The sequence below is a fragment of the Nomascus leucogenys genome, chromosome 18 (assembly GCF_006542625.1).
Source record: "Nomascus leucogenys isolate Asia chromosome 18, Asia_NLE_v1, whole genome shotgun sequence".
In the NCBI taxonomy this organism is placed as follows: domain Eukaryota; kingdom Metazoa; phylum Chordata; class Mammalia; order Primates; family Hylobatidae; genus Nomascus; species Nomascus leucogenys.
The window spans coordinates 91,577,351-91,597,801 of record NC_044398.1 but is presented as its reverse complement, the minus strand read 5'-3'; the positions used below and the strand labels follow the sequence as shown (position 1 = coordinate 91,597,801).

The following is a 20,451-nucleotide window of genomic DNA, read 5'->3' as shown; positions in this document are numbered from 1 at the left end:
CAGCTGAGTAAAATGGCAAAACTCTGTCTCTTTTTTTAATTAGCTGGCCATCGTGGTGCGCACCTGTAGTCCCAGCTACTCACCGGGCTGAAGTGGGAGAATCACTTGAGCCCAGGAGTTTGAGGCTGCAGTGACCTGTGATCACGCCACTGCACTCCTGCCTGGGTGAAAGAGCAAGACCCTATCTCAAAATAAATAAACAAAAAAATAAACAGATCAAAACAAAATCCCCCTCCTGCCTTGGCCTGGGTCCTCAGCCCCTCCAATGACCTGCCTCTCCTCCAAATCCACCTTCCACGTCAACACGCTTCCTGTGCCCTTCCTGCTCCCCAGGGATGCAGGGTCTGCACGAAGCCCTTGTGGTGCCCCCCACGCCTCAACCTCAAACGCATCAAGCTGACCACAGCCCTCCCCTAGACAACACCCCGAGTCCTCATGCATGAGATAATGCTCCAGTCCTCCTCAAAAGCAGGGAGATGCAGCTAAAACCATACAGAGACAGACGATCAGGCTGAATATCGTCAGTGAGAAGTCACATGACATCACACACCTGCTGACGGGACATCACACACTTGCTGACGGGACATCACACACCTGCTGACTGACAGGACGAGGTGAGAAGGGCCTCTGTGGCCTTCCTCCCCTAAACCCGCAGCCCCACGTAGTCATGAGAAAACTGGCCACGGGGCACCAGGCCAGCACTCCTCAAAACTGTCAAAGTCACGGAAAACAGGAAAGTCCAAGAAACTGTCAGGGACTAGAGGACAATGAATAGAGAGGTGACAACTGAATACGACATAGAACCCCCGCACAGAAAAGCCTTAGTTGGAAAAACGTGATGTCCAAATAAAGCCTGGAGTTTGGTAAACAGTAACGCAGCGGTGTCAGAGAAGCAGTTGCGGCCAGTGTCCCATAGGGAAGTAGATGCTGGGTAACAGTAAATGGGAGCTCTCTGTATTAATTGTACCAATTTTCTGCACATCTCAAGCTCTTTTTTTTTTTTTTTTTTTTTGAGACAGGGTCTCACTCTGTCACCCAAGCTGGCATGCAGTGGCACAATCTCAGCTCACTGAAACCTCTGCCTCCCAGGTTCAAGCAATTCTCATGCCTCAGCCCCCTGAGTAGCTGGGACTACAGGCATGCACCACTATGCCTGGCTATCTTTTTGTATTTTTGGTAGAGATGGGGTCTCACTATGTTGCCCAGGCTGGTCCCAAACTCCTGACCTCAAGCGATCCGCCTGCCTCGGCCTCCCAAAGGCCAGGGGTTACAGGAGTGAGCCACTGCACCTGGCCATAAAAGATTTTTTTTTAACCCCATAATCGATGCCATGATATCATGATACCATTTTTCACCCATCCACTGGGCAAAGAGCAAAATGTTGGTAACACACACACAGAGTTAGCCTGGGTACGGATAAACTGAGGCTCCTGCAACACAAACGACCAACCAAATTTAACATGCACAAGTCCATCAACTCTTCCTCTAGAAATGTGTGCTGGCAATACCCCTCACATGTGGGTGAAATGACAAAATGACAAGCACATGGGGTATTCACTACAGCGTTGCTGGTAACAGCAGAAGCCTACTCCGCCAGCAAGGCAAGGGTACCAATCAGAGATGGTCCCTCCCCGCAAGGTACTGAAATGAGGAAGGGTTATATTTGGGGAAATGCAATCATCACCAAGATACACCATCATGTTTAATGAGGCAGGAGAGTGTTTGTAGTGTGCCACCATTTGTGTATGGTGAGAGAAGATATACTTTTCTTTTCTGAGGAGTCTCGCTCTGTTGCCCAGGCTGGAGTGCAGTGGTGCGATCTCGGCTCACTGCAACCTCCGCTTCTCAGGTTCAAGCACCTCTCCTGCCTCAGCCTCCCAAATTGCTGGGATTACAAGCGCCCACCACCACGCCCAGCTAATTTTTGTCTTTTTAGTAGAGACGGGGTTTCACCATGTTGGCCAGGCTGGTCTCAAACTCCTGACCTCAAGTGATCCTCCCGCCTCGGCCTCCCAAAGTGCTGGGATTACAGGCATGAGCCAAGGTGCCCGGCGTTTTTTTGTTTTTTTGTTTTTTTAAAGACAGGTTCTCACTGGGTTGGCCAGGCTGGAGTGCAGTGGCATGATCACAGCTCATTGCAGCCTGGAGCTCCCAGGCTCAAGCGATCCTCCTGCCTCAGCTTCCAGAGCAGCTAGGACTACAGGTGTGCACCACCACACCCAGCTAATTTTTTTATTTTTTGTAGAGACGGGGTCTCACTTTGTTGACCAAGCTTGTCTCAAACTCCTGGGCTCAAGCAATCCTCCCACCTTGGCCTCTCAAAGCGCTGGGATATGCCTGGCCTAGTATTTCTTTATATAATATGCATAAAATGTCTCCAAAGGCCTACATAAGAAACTTAACGGTCGGTGTTTGTAGGGAGGGGAACCAGGTGGACTAGGGGATGGGGTGTGACAAACACTGGTCGCTTTTACACCCTTGCTGGTCTTTTGTGTGTTGAGCCAGAGTAATATTACATATTTACAAGATACATACTTTTTTAATTAAAAAAGAAAGTCTCCTCTGCAAACCTGTCTCTGTTCTCCCCAGGCCTCCTTCCCGGGTCCTTCCCGCCTCTGGGTAAAGATGATGTCATCACAGCCCTTTGTGTTCCTGCCCAGCACCTGGCCCTGGGACCTTCCCTGTTTGCAGAGTGATTAAAGCTTCTAATTATTTCTATTTTGTAAGATGTTCCCTTTACCACTCCCGCTATATCAACCCCAAAATTTGCACTAACAACATCCTATTTGTCAATATAAAGTTCTTTTTTCTCTTTTTTGAGACAGAGTCTCACTCTGTGGCCCAGGCTGGAATGCAGTGGCACGACCTTGGCTCACTGCAACCTCTGCCTCCCGGGTTCAAGCGATTCTCTCGCCTCAGCCTCCCAAATAGCTGGGATTACAGGTTCATGCCACCACGTTCAGCTAATTTTTTTATTTTTAGTAGAGACAGGGTTTCACCGTGTTGGCCAGGCTGGTCTCAAACTCCTGACATCAAGTGATCTGCCCACCTCAGCCTCCCAAAGTGCTGGGATTAGAGGCGTGAGCCACTGCACCTAAACTAAAGTTCTTTTTTTTCATGTTGCACTATGATCCAGTTTTCCTCCAGGGGGTTCTAAAGACCAATGGTGGACAAGGGATTGGGAGATGTGGACCCTCCCTTGCCGGCCTTATGGGACCTATATAGGGAGGCAAAGTCAACCAACAGGGGCAGATGTGTGAGAGATATGAAGGGGAGACTGGCTATAGTTTCTTTTTTTTTTCTGGGAGGGGTACAGCTCCTAGGAGCGAGTGGAGGATCTGGGGACAAGGGCAAGGGGGCAGATCTGGGTACAGCGGGGACAGACACCCAGAAGCCATGAACCTGTGTCCCGTGGGGCAGGTGAGCAGTGGGGGGCCAGGAGAGTGAGGTCGTGTTACAGGAGCCTTCACACCACAAGGTGGGCACCAGCGCCTGGGTTTATGGGGGACCCCACAAAAGGGGCTTGTATTTCAAAACCCAGCAGTCCAAGAACAACTTGAAAACCCCCAGAGGGATTCAACTCCTGCCAAGAAGGAGAGTTCAGAGTCTAAAAATAAGCTTCAAAACCGAGAATATCAAGAGAACCACCCACCGCAGAAGCCATCCCAACAACTCGCCGTCAGCGTAAACACACGTCAAAGGTCTCACGGCCCAGGGCCAAGGGTGTCTTCTCCCGAGAACACAAAAAACCACGTCGAAACACAGCAGAAACCCCAGTCTCCACAGCTTCTGGTGTTGCTTCATTCTGACCCATAGCCTCTGTAAACATTCCCCCGAAAAAAGTATCTTAACCTTTTTCTTTTCTTTTTTCTTTCTTAAACTGAACTTTGTTTTACAATCCGGGTCTCGCTGTGTTGCCAAGGCCGCAGCGCAGTGTGCGATCATAGCTTACTACAGCCTCGAACTCCTGGGTTCACGTGATCCTCCCACTTCAGCCTCTCGAGCAGCTGGGACTCCAGGCACATGCCACCATGATTAGCTAGTTTTTTTCATTTTTAATTTTTTGTAGAGACGGGGTCTCACTATGTTGCCCAGGCTGGCCTCAAGTGAACCTCCCAAAGCGTTGGGATTACAGGCATAAGCCACTGTACCCAGGCTTAATCTTTTTCTAAAATCAATCCCAGCTGGGCACGGTGGCTTATGCCTGCAATCCCAGTGCTTTGGGAGGCCAAGGTGGGTGAATCACTTGACGTCAGGAGTTCGAGACCAGCCTGGCCAACATGGTGAAACCCCATCTCTACTAAAAATCCAAAAATTAGCTGGGCAAGGTGGTGCATGCCTGTAGTCCCAGTTACTCGAGAGGCTAAGGCATGATAATTGCTTGAACCTGGGAGGTGGAGGTTGCAGTGAGCTGAGATCGCATCACTGCACTCCAGCCTAGGCAACAGAGCAAGACACCACCTCAAAATAAATAAACAAGTAAATAAGTAAATAAATTCCCATATTCCTCTATGCTTTCTTACAATCTGCAAAAAAAAAAAAAAAAAAAAAGAGAGAGACAGAGAGAGAGAAAGAGAAAAAGAGAAAGGAAAGGAAAAATGCTTGTGTCTACATCTGTGGTTCCACACTGTCCCAGGCTGCCAACAGTCCAACATGGGGCTGATGGCAGCTCCATCCCACCAACACAATTTGCTGCTTCAAAGCCTCTGAGGACTTGGACACCAGCAGAGCTGAGCGTGCAAGGACTCTGTGTAAAGTAAGAGTTCATAGTTGCCTTGGGCGCCTCATCTGAGTGAGGCAAACGGGCTTGGGCATCTGCTTTGATGATAAATATGTACCTTATTTGGGAGTCTTCTATTTGCTTTCTTCCTTTGTTCTGGCCAAATTCCAGATGACTGCAGGTAGTCTAACTGTCTGTCTTTGAAATTATAGAAAACAGCAATCTTGCCTTTAGCAAGACTTACGGATAATGTGGGAACAGGGTGGTGGTGGACATTGCCTGTCACGTGCTTTTCATGCCTGTTTCACATCCCCTGGCTGACACCACATGATCTAGCCCTTGATGACATATGCCTTCCTCCTGCATCCTAATTGCTTCCTGTCTGCAAGTTAGGTTCTATTAATATTTCCCTAACTGGACCATATTACGTTACCCTCCGCCCACCCCAGAGGAAGGGATGTGATCTATATTTCCCCACCAGGCCTTGAGAAAGCCACGTGCATCTGACATCCTTGCACAGCTGAGGTCTCCTGTGCCCATATGGCACATCTATCCCATCTATGACAGGGTATCTATGGCATCAGCTCATTAGAAGTGTCTATTTTTTTTTTTTTGAGACGGAGTCTCCCTCTGTTGCCCAGGCTGGAGTGCAATGGCACGATCTCGGCTCACTGCAACCTCCCCTTCCCAGGTTCAAGCAATTCTCCTGCCTCAGCCTCCCGAGTAGCCAAGATTACAGGCACCCACCACCATGCCCGGCTAGTTTTTGTACTTTTAGTAGAGATGAGGTTTCACCATGCTGGCCAGGTTGGTCTTGAACTCCTGACCTCAAGTGATCCACCCACCTCAGCCTCCCGAAGTGCTGGGATTACAGGTGTAAGCCACGGCACCCGGCCAGAAGTGTCTAAAATAAGACAAGACAAATCTTCCTCACTGACAAATTCCAAATAGTATTCATAGATACTCCCCCTCCAGGGGATGCACTTTTATTTTATGTTCTTTTTTTGAGACAGGGTCTCACTCTGTCACCCAGGCTGGAGTGCAGTGGCACCATCATAGCTTACTGTGGCCTCAGCCTCCTGGGCTCAAGCCATCGTCCTCCCTCAGCCTCTCGAGTAGTTGTGACTGCAGGTGTGCATCAACAAGCCCGGCTAATCTTCTATTTTTTGTAGAGATGGGGTCTTGCTCATTCCACTATTTCCAGGCTGGAATGCAGTGGCTTGATCGTAACTCACTGAAGCCTTCAACTTCTGGGCTCAAGTGATCCTCCCACCTCAGCCTCCCCAGTAGCTGGGGCTACAGGTGTGCACCACCACACCCAGCGATTTTTTTTTTTTAACTTTCCGTAGAGATGGGGATCTCCATATGTTGCTCAGGCTGGTCTTCAACTCGTGGCTTCAAGTAATCCACCGGCCTCAGCCCCCAAAAGTGCTGGGATTACAGGCATGAGCCATGGCACACGGCAGGAGGTGGAACTTAATCTCTCCCTTTCCTCTCCTGTGTGTGGGCTGGACTCCATGACTCTCTTTCAAAGAACAGAGTCGCCAGGCATGGTGGCTCATGCCTGTAATCCTGGCACTTTGGGAGGCCAAGGCGGGTGGATTACCTGAGGTCGGGAGTTTGAGACCAGCCTGGCCAACATGGGGAAACATGTCTATATACAGGCACATGCCTGTAATCCCAGCTACTCAGGAGGCTGAGGCAGGAGAATCGCTTGAACCCAGGAGGCAGAGGTTGCAACGAGCCAAGATCACACCATTGCACTCTGGCCTGGGCAACAAGAGCAAAACTCCGTCTATGAAAAGGGAAAGAGAGTAAACTACAAGCGAGAAAATCTGGCAAATACCTCCTTTTCACTCTCTCTCGTGATATTAATTAACATCAGGAATACTTTACTCTCTCCCTTGATATTAACATCTGGAATGTCATGTGCATATCATGTGCCCTCTGATGTGACAGGATGAGGACACTTCACCTCCGTGGTCTTCTCCTCCCAGAACCCACAACCCCAGCGTAATCATGAGAGAAATATCAGACAACCCTGATTTGAGGGAAATTCTACAGAATCCCTGATCTTCAAAAAGTGTCAAGGTTATGAAAAACAAAGCAAGACTGAGAAACTAACATAGCCAGGGCGGCTGAGGAGACAGGATGACTAAATGCAGCGTGGGGCCGGGCACAGTGGCTCATGCCTGTAATCCCAGCACTTTGCGAGGCCAAAGTGGGTGGATCGCCTGAGGTTGGGAGTTGGAGACCAGCCTGGCCAACATGTGGAAACCCCATCTCTACTAAAAATACAAAAATTAGCTGGGTGTGGTGGTGCGTGCCTGTAATCCCAGCTACTCGGGAGGCTGAGGCAGGAGAGTTGCTTGAACCCGGGAGACCAAGGTTGCAGTTAGCTGAGATTGTGCCATTGCACTGCAGCCTGGGCAACAAGAGCGAAACTCTGTCTCAAAAAAATAAATAAATAAATAAAATATATCAATGCAATGTGGTACCCTGGGTTAGGACCCTGGCCCAGAAAAAAAGGACATCAGTGGTAGAACTGGGAACTCCAAATAAAGTCTGGAGTTTGGTGAACAGTAACATACCCTCATCAGTTTCTTGTTTGACAAATATACTGCGTGATGTAAGATGTTAATAATGGAGAGAACCAGGAACCGGGTGAGGAACTTCCTGTACTAACTTCACAACTTTCTTGCGAATCAAAAATTATGCCAAAATTAAAAGTTTATTTAAATACCTTCAGGGATCACACTTATAAATGAGTCAAATAGGTGTTGGGGCTCAGGACACACCACCCCAAAATATGACTGTAGGAGACTAGAATATGTCACCTCAGGATCTATTTCTTTGGCATATTTCAAGCTGATTATTCTGAGAAACTGCAGACACAGGAGTAGCTCTGAAAAGCTGTCCTTTGATACAATAAACTGAAATCTGGCCAGGCGCAGTGGCTCACGCTTGTAATCCCAGCACTTTGGGAAGCCGAGGCGGGCGGATCACGAGGTCAGGAGATCGAGACCACGATGAAACCCCGTCTCTACTAAAAATACAAAAAATTAGCCGGGCGTCGTGGCGGGCGCCTGTAGTCCCAGCTACTCGGAGAGGCTGAGGCAGGAGAATGGTGTGAACCCAGGAGGCGGAGCTTGCAGTGAGCCGAGACTGCGCCACTGCACTCCAGCCTGGGCGACAGAGCAAGACTCCATCTCACAAACAAAATAAATAAATAAATAAATAAATAAATAAATAAATAAATAAATAAATAAATTGAAATCTACAGGTTGATTATCCCAAATGTGAAAATCCAAAATCTGAAACTTTTTGAACACAGACATGTTGCTGAAAGGAAATGCTCATTGGAGCATTCTGGATTTTGGATTTTTGGATTAAAGATGCTGAACCAGTAAGTAGAATGCAGTATTTCAAAAGCTGAAAAAAAACCCAAAATCTGAAACATTTCCGGTCCCAAGCATTTCAGAGAAGAGATACTTGATCTGTGTAAAGGAAAGTGACTATCACAGGACCCTCATTAACCAGGGAAGTTTTTTGTTTTTTTGTTTTTTTTTTTGAGATGGAGTCTCATTCTGTGGCCCAGGCTGGAGTACAGTGGTGTGATCTCAGCTCACTGCAACCTCCGCCTCCCGAGTTCAAGTGATTCTCTTGCCTCAGCCTCCTGAATAGCTGGGATTACAGATGCCCACCACCACACCCAGCTAATTTTTGTATTTTTAGTAGAGACGGAGTTTCACCTTGTTGGCTAGGCTGCTCTTCAACTCCTGACCTCATGATCCACCCACCTTGGCCTCCCAAAGTGCTGGGATTACAGGCGTGAGCCACCATGCCCAGCTGGAAAATCTTAACTTAGGAGAGGAGATTAAAGGCCGACACCTGGTCACAAGCCATCGCCTGTTCTTCTGAGGCTTCTCTGAGACAATTTTCATCATTCAAGAGACTTTTTATGGGCATAACAAGGCAACCTTTTTTCACCATACATTTCCTCCCCTTACCCTTCCATAACCTATCACTACCTCCTTCCAGGAGCCCCAAGGCCCTATTCCTTTTTCTTTTTTATTTTGAGACAGGGTCTTGGTCTGTCACCCAGGCTGGAGTGCAGTGGCACAATCTCGGCTCACTGCAGCCTCAACCTCCCAGGCTCAAGCGATCCTCTTGCCTCAGCCTCCAGAGTGGCTGGGACCACAGGCATGAGCCACCATGCCAGGCTAATTTTTGTATTTTCTGTAGAGACAGGGCTTTGCCATGTTGCCCAGGCTGGTCTTGATCTCCTGGGCTCAAGCGATCTGCCTGCCTTGTCCTCCCAGAGTGCTGGGATTACAGGCATGAGCCACCACGCCCAGCCCCTTATTCCTTTTTTGTAGCTCAGGCACACTATATAAACTTCAATTACTTGACCTTACTTTGAGTTTCACTTTCTGTGGGACTCCCACATTTATGCATGGAATAAATTTGTTTGTATTTTTGTCTGTTAATCTATCTATCATCGGTTTATTTCATAGACTCAATTATGGTACCTTCAGAAGGCAGAAAGAAAGTCTTCTCTCTCCCCTACATAGGCCAAGAGTAAGAAAAACTATAAGGTGAAATGGAATAGGCAGGTCTTACCCCAAAGCACTCAAGTTCAATTTAAAAAAAACAAAATTTGAGTGCTTTGGGGTAAGGCTCATGCCTGTAATGGCAATACTTTGAGAGGCCAAGATGGATGGATCACTTGACTCCAAGAGTTTGAGACCAGCCTGGGCAACATGGCGAAACCCTGTCTCTACAAAAAAAACCACTAAAATTAGTGTGGTGGCTGAGGTGGAAGGATGGCTTGAGCCCGAGAGGGAGGTTGAGGCTGCATGGAGCTGCGATCACGTCACTGTACTCCAGCCTGGCCAACAGAGCAAGGCCCTATCTCAAAAAATATATAAATAAATAAAGCATATTTTGGATACATGCCAAAGATTAAGTGGGGGGAAAAGGAGAGTTTCTGATACTTCTAACTGATGAGGTGAAAAATAAAAAATAAAATAAAATAAAAAGATACCTAGAATTTCAGCAAAAGAACAGGTTTTAAAGGAATATCCCAAACTCTGTCCAGCTGAATGCATATTTACGCCTGACCACAAGTCTGCACTCCCCTCAAAAGGTATTTCACAACTTCCACAAAGGAAGGACAACAAAATTGAGCTCACAGAAGTAGAGAAAAGAACTGTGGTTACTGGAGGTTACAAAGCGGAGGGGAGGAGAGGCTAGAGAGAGGTTGGTTAATAGGTACAAAGTTACAGTTCAATGGGAGGAATAAGTTCTACTGTTCTATAGAACTGTAGGGTGAATATGGTTAACAATTATTCAGTGTATATTTTCAAATAGCTAGAAGAGGGAATTCTGAATGCTTACAACACAAAGAAATGGTAAGTGTTTGAGGTGATGAACGTGCCAGTTACCCTTGGATCAATTACACACTGGAGACATGTATGAAAATATCACTCTTTATCCCATAAATGTGTATGATTATTATGTGTCAACTAAAAATAAAAGAGAAAATGGTCAATGGCTTTTTAAAGGGTTTGAAAACAAGAGCAAGATATAGTGAAATATCTGTTTCACTCACAACGGAAAAAAAAAAAAAAAACTCCCCACAAAGTTTTAGCCACACGTGGGTGGTAAACTCTTCTAAAAATATATCTTCAAGCCGTGTATAGAACTGTTTTCTACATTTGGGTATCAGATCAACACATAAAAGGGCAAGGGCTTCAGAAAGATAAAGCAGCTTTTTAACTACCAACTTAATCCTCGGAGATCGATTCTTCCAGGAAGAAAAAGGAGAAATATTCAATTCTACTCTGGTCTCCATCTCCCAGCCCCTAGAAAAGAAACACTAAGCTAGGTCCATGAATATGTATATCGCAGAAATGACCCCAGAATAAAAAAGGGATTCCTTAGGCAAAAGAAGGGCACTCACATGCAAATTGTCAGGTCTCCTAAGAAAATAGCCTAGTTTGTAAACAAGAAAGAGAACCAGCTGCGAGGGTCAAAAAGGTCTGGTTTTTTAGGGTCTCTGGAGAAAAACGTTATTTCCAATAATGTGAGCACAGTGGATCCTGACTATAATCCACTTTCAGGAACTATCCAAATTGTACACTTATTAAATTGAATATTGCTTAAAATTCTTAAACTAAGGACTGTCACCTGGCAGGTTTTAAGCTATAACGATTCTGCAACATGGTTTTTGTTGTCATGGAATTCAACCTGTCTGTCATTCCTGAAAATGTTCAAGGTGAATGGTGCGTCTTAAGCCAGAAATGGTTAAGCAGGAAGGATTTAGACAAAAGGGGAAACCCGCACCTCCAGCTCTTTGGGAAAGGAAGCCAGAAATTGGCCTTCGGTTATTTGAGCCCAAACAAATTCCAGTTTCAGTAGACCTCGGTAAAAGTACAGAAACTCAGAGTGAAATATTTCAGAGAAATCTGTGCCAATTCCATCTTCTGAGTTCAGGCTGTTTCTGCAGGGCGGTATGTCCCACAAGTCAAAGATAAAGTTACCACGATCTTACAGCCAGGTTCAAGCATGGCGTAATGACAAATCACAGTGATTTGTGGAATGGAAAATGCTTCCATCAGGGATTTGGGCTGCTCCCCCACAATCAGAGTGGGCAATTTTCCTCTGGACTCCTGGTGAAACCACATCCCCACTTTCCACATGAATGACAGTTTTTCATCAAACAGTGCAAGGAGATCATTAATAAGACTGAGACTGCATTAGGATACAAAATTGTATGAACCCTGATGACAATTTCATAGAAAACAGGCACAAAGACAAAAGACAGAAGCCGCCCGATAAGGACAGCCAGTGGTAGTTGTTTCATTCTCACTATGAGATTATACCTTTCTTCTTTGTCTTCCACACTTTAATATTTTTTAATAAAAAATTTTGAACTATCGGTGCATCATCTAGGAATAACCTCACAGATTCAAGTTTAAGGCAAGTCATCATTAAGCTCTTAAACTTACCTGAGGCCACTGTCAATTAATTCTAAGGCTCCATGAGCTAAATAGCTTAAATTCTCCAACATTATTTTCTCTGAAGCCTCCAGCTTTGGATCCTGATATATAAACTCCTACCTGCTACAAGATGAGCAGAGAATTACCATCACATAGACACCCTCCAGAATGGTTCCTTTCTTGTGTCCATGCCTTAAGCTCTATGAAATTCTTCTACTGAAATAATCTGCAGCCAAGGGACAACTTCATTAGCTACAAAGCTGTTGTCACCTGTGTCCAGAGTGTCAATCAACACAGGCTCAAACAACAAGATGAAATTATGAGGACCCTAGAAAATGCCACTTGACCTTCAAATAACAATTCTTAGGCAAGTAAACATCAATCAAGTTCAGAACAGACCATGAGTGGCCAAACAGACCCGGGAGACGTCAAAAATGTGTGTGCTAAAGAAACACGGAGCTAAGGAAGTCTATTTACCTGATAGACCGCCTCACCCACGGGGCTATTTTCACTGCTGTAAAAGCGAAAACAAATAGAGGACAAGTCACAGTGCCAAGAACACAGGACTTCCTCTTGCAGTTCCTCTGTCTTCCACCCTCACTGTAGCTCTGGGGAAACTCCTCTTCAGTGGGAGAAGTTTAAGTCACAAAACGGCACCAGCCCATTCTCAAAGTGCTATCATACACCTCTGAGCAGTGAGGATGGGTAATGCAAGCAAAATATGCACTGCTTATTTTCTTGAAAATTAACTTAGGCTGGAAACGCCTTCCAGCTCCTTCCTCTCAGTAGATTTTCCATTTACTGTCTTCAACCACCCGGGCTTGTCTGTACCTCCTCCACAGCTCTGCTGAGACCCTCCTGTTTGTTTGAACTATGTCCTCATGTTCCTTCTGCCACATGTGCTCAGGCCTCAGTTTTTCCATGAAACTTCCTCTAACTTAGCTGCCTCCTTTCCACTGTTCTCAAGCCCTTTCTTGAGTTACAAGGGCATTAGCAAGCACCAGCTTTTTCGCCAGTGTGTATTTCTACTTTCTACCCATTGCGTAAACCCCTCAGGACCAGGAGCCATTCTTCTGCATCCTTTACACGGCAAGGGTAGCGCTTTATTTCTCAACAGCCCGCCCATAAAAGGAACAGAAGAAACAAAGGGAAATGTATTCCCCAAAGACAGTGAATTACACTTCAATCTACTATTTTAGAGACTTAAGAAATGGGCCAGGTGAGGTAGTTCACACCTGTAATCCCAGCATTTTGGGAGGCCGAGGCAGGTGGATCACTGGAGGTCAGAAGTTTGAAAACAGCCTGGCCAACATGGCAAAACCCTGTCTCTACTAAAAATGCAAAAATTACCTAAGCGTGATGGCACCCAACTGTAATCCCAGCTACTTGGGAGGTTGAGACACTAGAACTGCTTGAACTCGGCCAGGGGGTTGAGGGGGGGCGTGGAGGGTTAGAGGTTGCAGTGAGCCAAGATCGCACCACTGCACTCCAGCCTGGGCGACAGAGTGAGACTCTGTCTCAAAAAAAAAAAAAAAAAAAAAAAAAAGACATTGATCCTACGTCTTAGATCAATCACCCAGTCACTTAATCTGTGAAAACATTACAAGATACTTTCTCAAATGTGAATAAATGCATCAATTATTCAAGCCTTAAAGTAACAGGAAAGAGGGAGATGGGCCTCCTTCATGGTAGATTACAATTAAATGTTTCTTAGAGAGTTTGGTGCACATTTAGTTCCCAGAGCAAGGGCTGGTGGAGAAGAAAGCCAAGTGCAACATGGGTGTTACTCTATGCCAGGTAAAGCAAGTCACACGCCATCTAGATCCTGCTCCAACTGATAAAACCAAAACACTGGTGGAATTCCAGATACCAGCTTGCACTTCTCTCTGCAGGCATCTGGGTTAGTCCTAAATAGGAAGTCCTAAAAAGAGTCACTCTGAGAAGGCAGGGGGTGAAAGGGCAGATGAGGCAGCCAAGCACACATTAAGGCAAATCATGGCTTTCCTAAAGAGGACCCCAAGCTGGGCTTCAGACAGTCTTTGAACCAGCACCAGTGCACCGGGCCAAGGGGAGGGAGGCATCCTCTTTGGAGGATTGGTGGGAGCTTGGAAGGCCCAGTGGCTTCCACAAACTGTAGATTTCCCAGTGACCACTGCTCTGTCCAACAGTGACATCAGCTCCACTGTCGGGAAGTAGAAAACCAGTGAAGGTCCAACAAGCCTGGTCCCTGAAGCATGACTGGCCCTTCCAGAACGCACACCTTTCCCCTATCACCTCCTCTCCCTGACCCCGAATAGCTTCGGGCACACCACCAACTGACCACCTCGATCCACAGTGACCTGCAAACCAGAGCGGGGAGGGTATTTGCCTAGCTTGGCAGGGAGGGGCGAGATCTACTTCTGCCACCAGTCACCAGCTGGTCCCACCAGCACCTACCCGGCACCGGCGGTGGACGGTGAGCGGCGTCTGGGCCCACAGCTGGGTGCCATCAGCAGTGAGAGGACCCCTGCGCTCGCGGGGTGCCCACCTTACCCCGCGGGGAGGAGTCAGGCCTGGGGGCCACGGCCCGCTTCGCTCTCTGATTTTCACCTCCCCAGGGTCTCCCAGGGGCCTCGGGTGTCCGTCCCGGATCTTGCGCGAACTCGCGGGGGCAGGGGGAGAAACGCGGGTACCCGCGCCTCTAGAAGCCAAATGTGTGCAAACAGCATTTGGGAATTCGTTGGCGTTTTTTTGTTTCTTTTGGTTTTGTTTCTGAACCCCCGGGGGATATTTCTGGAAATCTCAACCTGAGTCACTAGAGCGAATCGCGCCTTTTTCTAAAAAGCCCAGGGGCCGTCCTCTCCGGGGAGGGGGACGCGGCGGGCGGCGAGGGGCGCTCGTTCGGGTGGGGGCCGGACGACCCCGCCACGCGTGATCGGGCCACTCCGGGACGCAGGAACTGACCCCAACCGGAGACGCGGCCGGGACCAGCGCTGGGAGGCCGGACCCCGCCCCGGCCGGGCCCCCACGCCCTCCGCCTGCCCGACGCCCCCCCGGCCTCCCAGGAGCCCCCAGCCAAGGGCTCAGTGCCCGGGGCCCCCATCAGGTGCTGGCGCCATGGGCCCCTCGCTGTCTCCTGCTGCCCCCCGCGCCGCACTCACCGCCGCCCGCGCCGCCTGTCGAGCCGGGAGGTCTGAGCTGGCCGCGCGGGCGCCCCGGGAAAAGGGCCGGGCGGCGGGGACGGGGGCGGGGGCTGGACCTGCCGGGGCGGAGCGCGGCCAGCTTGGGCTTCCGGCTTCTCCCGCCCCCGATGCCCGCACCTGGGCCCCAGGCGAGACCACCGCCGGTTCCCCGCCTCACTCCGATCGCCCCCAGGCTCCACCCCACACCCCGCTCGCTCGCCACCCCAGAGCTCCCCAGGCTTACCCCCCCAGACGCCTCGCGCGGACCTGGTGTCTCCCCCACTCTCCTATCCTGCCCCTGCCTCTCGGTGCCAGCTCCACCAGCCCGCCCCCGACAGCCTGACCCTCCCTCCGGATTTGCCGCTCTCGGCTCTCCCCACTTCCCCCCCTTCCCCCCCTTCCCCCGCCGCTCCACCTCTTCCAGGCGGCGGGACCACCAACCTCGACCCCGGACCCGCGCTGGGGCGCTCCCGGCCCTCTGGAGGGCTGCCCTTCTCTTCCTGTAACTCTACAGACGCGTCCGGACAGACTAAGACTCTCTCTGTGCCTTCGGGCAAGTTACCCACCCTCTCTGAGCTCGGCTTCCTGTCTGCAAAATGGGCACAATAGCGGTCCTGTCTCCTAAGACCTGCTGGGAGTTAACTGGGAAGATGGTAAAGTTTTCAGCACAGGATAGGTATTAGGTAAGGCTTATCAGCTGCCTCTCCGCTTTGTGCCCCCAGGGTGGTCCGTGTCCCCAGGTAGGCCTTTCTCGGCCATCACTGAAAGAAAACTCTGGAAATCAGTAGCTCCTGTTTCCACATCCTCCCCTAAATGGGTGCCATCTGCCCGTCTGCTTGGAGCCCCATCAGCCGACTGCAGTGATAACAGCAGCAGCCTGGATCCAGCAGGCTCTCTGGGAAATCATTAGAGGGAATTATAAGCATGCCTGGCTTTGAGAGTACACAGAGCCAGGAGATGGGCAGAACCCTGATGTGGCCATCCACAAACAAACGCCATTTGGACAGGGAGCTTCCGAGCCCCATGCTGGCAAAGACCTGGATCTTAGAACCCTCCGGTGCCCAAATCCCATGCCTTTACCTGAGGTCCTAAAGATAGTGAGGCCCAGATAGGGAGTGTGGCTTGTCCCGGGTCCCACAGCAAGGTGTCCCCAGCCCCAAGTTCTTGCCACCTTGCGCCATGTCCACTGACGGGTCACCTTCGGCCGTGGACGAGTTACCAAGTTGGAAGGGATTTCAAAGTTCTCCCAAGCATAGGAGGTTGCCATGTAGATGTTATTAGTACAGGCAACATTTTACTGCTTTTAAAATATGAAGGGGGCGGGTGCAGTGGCTCCTGCCTGTAGTCTCAGCACTTTGGGAGGCCACGGCTTGAGGATCTCTTGAGCCCAGGAGTTCAAGGCCATGCTGGACAACATAGTGAGACTCCATATCTATAAAAAATTTTTTTAATTAAAAAATAATAATAAAGTGGTGGAGTGGTGGCATGTGCTAGCTACTCAGGAGGCTGAGGTGGGAGGATTCCTTGACCTCCAGAGGTTGAGGCTGTAGTGAGCTATTTTCAAGCCACTGCACTGTAGCAAGCAAGCAAGCAAGAAAGAAAGAGGGAAAGAGGGAAAAGGAAGAAAGAGAAAGAAAAAGAAAGGAAGAAAGAAAGAAAGAGAAAAGAAAAGAAAAGAGGCCGGGCACGATGGCTCACGCTTGTAATCCCAGCACTTTGGGAGGCCGAGGCAGGCGGATCACGAGGTCAGGAGATCGAGACCACGGTGAAACCCCGTCTCTACTAAAAATACAAAAAAAATTAGCCGGGTGTGGTGGCGGGAGCCTGTAGTCCCAGCTACTTGGAGAGGCTGAGGCAGGAGAATGGCATGAACCCGGGAGGCGGAGCTTGCAGTGAGCCGAGATCGCGCCACTGCACTCCAGCCTGGGAGACAGAGCAAGACTCCGTCTCAAAAAAGAAAAGAAAAGAGAGAAAAGGAAAGAAGGAAGGGAGGGAGGGAGAAGAGAAGAACAAGAAATTGGATTACACCCAACCTCTGCCATTCCTCCATTCTCAGGATGCAACCAAGGCTTGCAAAAGTACCAATTATTATACTGACATTAAGACAGAATATCACAGACCATTGCTAGAGAGACATAACACCTAGGGAAAATCTCTCAAAGATAATGTTCAAGAAACATCCCTGTATGAATGCTTTTCTTCCTTCCTTTCTGTCTCTCCCTCCCTCCCAACCTTTTCTCCTTCCTTCCTTCTTTCCTTCCTTCCTTCTTTCCTTCCTTCCTTCCTCTCTTCCTCCCTTCCTCCCTTCCTCCCTTCCTTCCTGTAAAAAGCAGTAGTAAGCCTGAATTTTCTTCTGTCCTTTACTGAATACTACCACATCTTCATTTGTTTTTCTTTCCCCAACTGCTGAGCAGCAACAGGAGCCAGCTTTGTGTTTTTATCCATCCTAAACACTTACCACGGCTGTGAGCTTGCAATTATTTATGGGGAGAGCTATAAGACTGTAACTCTTTTCTTTGCTCCCCAAAAAACCACAGAGATTGAATTTCCAACCCAAGGCTTCCAACCAGGGGATAAAAGTAAACTGGGCCACATGATCATCAAAAAGCATTTGAAGAAATCCAATAACGTTTTCATGATTAAAAAAAAATAACTCAAACTAGAAATAGAAGGGAACTTCCTCAACCTTAGGGCTTCTATGAAAATCCCACAGCTAATGACACACTTAATTGTAAAAGACTGGATGTTTTCCCCCTAGGAACAGGAAGAAGCCAAAGTGCCCACTCTGGCCACCTCTGTCCAACATTGTCCTGGAGGTTCTGGCCATTGCCATTAGGCAAGAAAAATAAAAGCATCCAGATTGAAAAGGATAAAGTGAATCTATCTCTATTCACAGGTGATATGATCCTATATGTAAAAACCCTAAAGAATGTACAAAATACCTATTAGAGCTAATAAACCAGTTCAGCAAAGTTGTGGGATTTAAGATTAACATACAAAAATTAGTTGCTTTTTTTTTTTTTTTTTTTTGAGACAGGGTCTCTGTCACCCAGGCTGAAGTACAGTCGCTTGATCACAGCTCACTGCAGCCTTGACCTCCCGAGCTCAGGCGATCCTCCCACCTCAGCCTCCTCAGTAGCTGGGACTATGGGCATATACCACTGTGCCCAGCTAATTTTTTTGTAATTTTTTGTAGAGATAGGGTTTTGTTATGTTGCTGAGACTGGTCTCAAACTCCTGGGCTCAAGCCATCCACCTGCCTGGGCCTCCCAAAGTGCTGGGATTACAGGTGTGAGGCTCCATGCCCAGCCAGTTGCATTTCTATATACTAGCAATGAGCAACCCAAAAATGAAATTAAGAAAATGGCTTCATTTACAATAGCCTCAAAAGGTTAGAAGCTGGGTATGGTGGCACACACCTGTAGTCCCAGCTACTCAAGAGACTGAGGCAGAAGGATCCCCTTGAGCATAAGAGTTTGAATCCAGCCTGGGCAACATAGCAAGACCCCATCTCTAAAAAAAAAAAAAAGAGAGAGAGAGAGAATGTAATACTTAGGAAATCACTTAGCTACGGAAGTTCAAGACCTATACACTGAAAACTACAAAACATTGCTGAAAGAAATTAAAGAAAACCTAAATAAATGGAAAGACATTCATGGACCAGAAGTTTAATATTGTTAAAGTGGTATATAAGTCAGAAATCTTTCAAAGAAAGAGAGAGGAGATATATACATATATAGATGGTACTAGACTTAATGATGGTTCAACTATGATTTTTTGACTTTATGATGGTGATACACATTCAGAAGAAACCGTACTTCAAGTACCCTTACAACCATTCTGTTTTTAACTTTTAGTATAGTATTCAGTAAATTACACGAGATATTCAATACTTTGTGATAAAGTATTGAATTAAGTAAAGGATACCACCTCCTTTACTTAAAGTCAACTAAAATAAACCACATCTGCAAAATACTTTTACAGCAACATCTAGATTGGTGTTTGATTGAATAACTGGGTACTATAGGCTAGCCACATTGATGTGTAAAAGTAATGATCACAAATGGCAATACTTCCCAAACGGATGTACAGGTCCAATGTAATCTCTGTTTTTGTTGTTGTTGTTGTGTTTTTGAGATGGAGTCTCGTTCTGTTGCCCAGGCTGGAGTGCAGTGGTATGATCTTGGCTCACCGCAACCTCTGCCTCCTGGGTTCAAGCGATTCTCCTGCCTCAGCCTCTCGAGTAGCTGGGACTACAGGCGTGCACCACCAAGCCTGGCTAATTTTTGTATTTTTAGTAGAGACAGAGTTTCATCGTGTTGGCCAGGGTGGTCTCGAACTCCTGGACTCAAGTGATCCACCTGCCTCGGCCTCCCAAATTGCTGGGATTTCAAGTGTGAGCCACTGTGCCCAGCCCAGGTCCAATGTAATCTCTGTCAAAATTCCAGCTGCCTTTTTTGGCAAAAATAGACAAGCTGATCCTAAAATTAATATGGAATTGCAAGGGATTTCAAATAGCCAAAACAACCTTGAAAAATAACAAAGTTGGAGGATCCACTGTTTCTGTTTTTTACACTTTGTTTTTGAGACAGTCTTATTCTGTTGCCCATTCTGGGGTGCAGTAGTACCATCATAGCTCACTGCAGCCTCAAACTCCTGGGCTCAAGGGATCCCTTCCACCTCAGCCTCCAGAGTGGCTGGGACTACAGGTGCGCACCACCATGCCTGGCTAATTTTTAAATTTTTTGTATAGATGTGGTCTCACTATGTTGCCCAGGCTGGTATTGAACTCCTGGGCTCAAGTAGTCCTCCCACCTCCACCTCCCAAAGTGCTGGGATTACAGGTATGAGCCACTGCACCTGGCCCACACGTTCTGATTTTAAAACTTACTACAAAGGTACAGTAATCAAAGTATGTGGTTTTGGCATAAGAATAGACATATAAATCAATGAAACAAAATTGGGAGTCTACATATAAACCATACATCTATGATCAATGAATGCCAAGACCATTCAATGGAGAAAGAGTCTTTTTTTTTTTTTTTTTTTTTTTTTTTTGAGACAGAGTCTCACTCCATCACCCAGGTTGGAGTGCAGTGGCGTGACCTTGGCTCACTGCAACATTCACTTCCCAAGTTCAAGCAATTCTCTTGCCTCAGCCTCCCAGGTAGCTGGAATTACAGGCATGCACCACCACAGGCTGGTCTCAAACTCCTGACCTCAAGCGATCCGCCCACCTTGGCCTCCCAAAGTGCTGAGATTACAGGCATGAGTCACTATGCCCAGCTGAGAGTCTTTTTGACAAGTGGTGCTGTGACAACTGGATATCCACGAGTAAAAGAATGAAGTTGGATCTCTATCTCACATCATATACAAAGGTTGACTCATACAACTCTTAGAAGGAAACAACAGCATAAATCTTCATGACCTTGGATCTGACAATTGTTTTATAAATATGAAAACAAATGCAAAAGCAATAAAATAAAAAATAAATAAATTGGACTTCATCAGAGTGGAAAACTTCTGTGCGCCCACGGACACCATCAGGAGAGTAACCCACAGAAGA

At 47.6% G+C, this 20,451-nt stretch overlaps 1 protein-coding gene across 1 annotated transcript in view; it reads right to left on the bottom strand.

The window, feature by feature from the left end:
• LITAF (lipopolysaccharide induced TNF factor) overlaps positions 1–14,954 on the bottom strand; it is a 37,255-nt gene extending 22,301 nt beyond the window's left edge. Inside the window, exon 1 of the mRNA XM_003269279.3 lies at positions 14,865–14,954. The gene's annotated coding sequence lies outside the window, so the exon portion shown is untranslated. The remainder of the gene's footprint in view (positions 1–14,864) is intronic.
• Between the last annotated feature and the right edge of the window lie 5,497 nt (positions 14,955–20,451).